Below are 2,427 nucleotides of genomic sequence, written 5' to 3' on the forward strand. Positions count from 1 at the left end.
ATCTTCCCGGACCGGGGCACGAACCCGTGTCCCCTGCGTCGGCAGGTGGACTCTCAACCCCACTGTGCCACCAGGGAAGCCCGAGATTTCTTCTTTTTAATGTAAGCATTTGCCACTAAAACTTTCTTCTTATTACTGCTTTCACTGTATTCCATACATTTTGGTATGTTGTGTTTTCATTTTATCTCCAGATAGCTTCTAAATTCCCTTGTGATTTCTTCTTTGACTTGCTGGTTGTTTGAGTCAATTATTTATTTCCACATTTTAGTGGATTTTCCTGTTTTCTTCCTGCTATTGATTTCTAGTTCCATTCCATATGGCCAAAGAAGATATTTTATATGATTTCAACTTCTTAAATTTGTTAAGACTTGTTTTGTGGATTAACATGTGGTCTATCATGGAGAATGTTCCATGTGCACTTGAGGACGTATTCTGCTGTTTGGGGTGGAGTGTTCTGTATGTGTCTGTTAAGTCTAATTGGTCTAACTGTGTTGTTCAAGCCCTCTGTTGCCTTATTGATCTTCTGTCTGGCTGTTCTATCCATAGCTGAAAGGAGGGATTAAAGTCTCCTACTATTATTATGTTACTGTCCATTTCTCCCTTCAGTTCTGTCAATGATTCATACATTTGGGAGCTGTAATCTCTCTTTAAATAATATAGGATTTATGATTCTTACAGGGATCATATTTCTCAAGAGTGGAATGTAAATGTTGCCTTGGGGAGAAAGTGTGTTCATGTAGCTGAAGCTCTTCAGTGGCAGTGAGGGCTTGGGCCACTGGACCACTCTTCTGTTTAGAAGACCTTCTATATCTTCCATACATCCCACCTTGGCTTGGTCTGGCTTCTGTCTACTTCTCCAATCCCATATCATGATGCTTCATTGCTCATAACTATTCTCGAGCTATCCTGATATTATCTGTTATCTGTTTCTTAAACACCTTTTTCTGCCTCAGCACCCACACATGCATGCGTGTGTGTACACACACATGCATGTGTACACACACACACACACACCTCATTCAAGGTTTATTTTTGTTATGAAGATATATTTGTAAAGGTACATAAAATGTTAGCTTGACTGATATTTTAAAATATTTGGACAAATAGTATTGGGCCTCATAAACATTCAGGAAGGGCCTGGAGAGAAGTTATAGGAACAGAATTAGTTATTACAGCAGAACACTGAAAGCATCTCATTGTTTCCCTTTGGGACATTTAAATACTATCCATATAATGGAATGGTATTTATCCATATAATAAGATTGTTTGAAGCCCATGAAGCATGGAGAAATGCTTATTATGAAGAAAAGCATACAAAATCAAATATAAATTAAGAATATATCTATGTGAAAATGCATATAAGAAAGAAAAAAATGAAATAGTTCTCAGGATTGTAGGATTAAGGAGTTTTCTCTAGTTATTTTCAAAATATTTATATTGCTATATTTAACTCTATAATTTGAATAAAAGGCAAGAACACAACTCATTAAATAACCTGTTTCCACACCATTATAGCAGCTGCCTATGGAGAAATGCTCTGAGATGAAGAACTACTCAGCCTCACTTGCCTTCCTATCCACCAGCAGCAGGGTTTCCATCTTTGCTTCCATGGATTCACACAGTGGGAAGACAGCCACAAAGCACAGTACAGATTAAGATCAAATATCTCTAGACAAGAAATATTTTTAAATAAATCTACAAAAAAATGGACAGTTTAATGCTCAAGCGAGATAAATTTGGGGGATTCTTTTTAAAAATTTTTTAAAAGTATTTATTTATTTAGCTGTGTTGGGTCTTAGTTGTGGCACGCGGGATCTTCATTGTGGCGTGTGGGCTCCAGAGCGCGCTGGCAGGCTTCTCTCTAGTTGTAGTGCATGGGCTCCAGAGCGCACAGGCTCAGTAGTTGCGGCACGCAGGCTTAGTTGCCCCGTGGCATGTGGGATATTAGTTCCTCTACCAGGGATCAAACCCACAACCCCTGCATTGGAAGGCAGATTCTTAACCACTGGACCACCAGGGAAGTCCCTGGGGGATTCTGAAGAGTAAGTTTGCATGACCTTGTCTGGCACCCAGCTTCATGAGGCAGAGAACTTGAATCCATTCAATTCTTCTGCCAGTGAAAAGACAAAGGAACAGGTGAGATCCAGCACAGGTAAATCACAGGCATCCATGGGCGGCTAAGAGCTCTGAGGGATAAGCAGATGTTAGGCAGGAAATAAAATGAAGGCAAAGTGGGGCAGGCGATGGAGGGGAGATGAATGCAAAAGCAGAGCCTTCAAAAATGCTCGTGTCGGGCTTCCCTGGTGGCGCAGTGGTTGAGAATCCGCCTGCCAATGCAGGGGACACGGGTTCGTGCCCCGGTCCGGGAAGATCCCACATGCCGCGGAGCGGCTGGGCCCGTGAGCCATGGCCGTTGAGCCTGCGTGT

The sequence above is a fragment of the Physeter macrocephalus genome, chromosome 5 (genome assembly GCF_002837175.3).
Source record: "Physeter macrocephalus isolate SW-GA chromosome 5, ASM283717v5, whole genome shotgun sequence".
NCBI classification, from domain to species: domain Eukaryota; kingdom Metazoa; phylum Chordata; class Mammalia; order Artiodactyla; family Physeteridae; genus Physeter; species Physeter macrocephalus.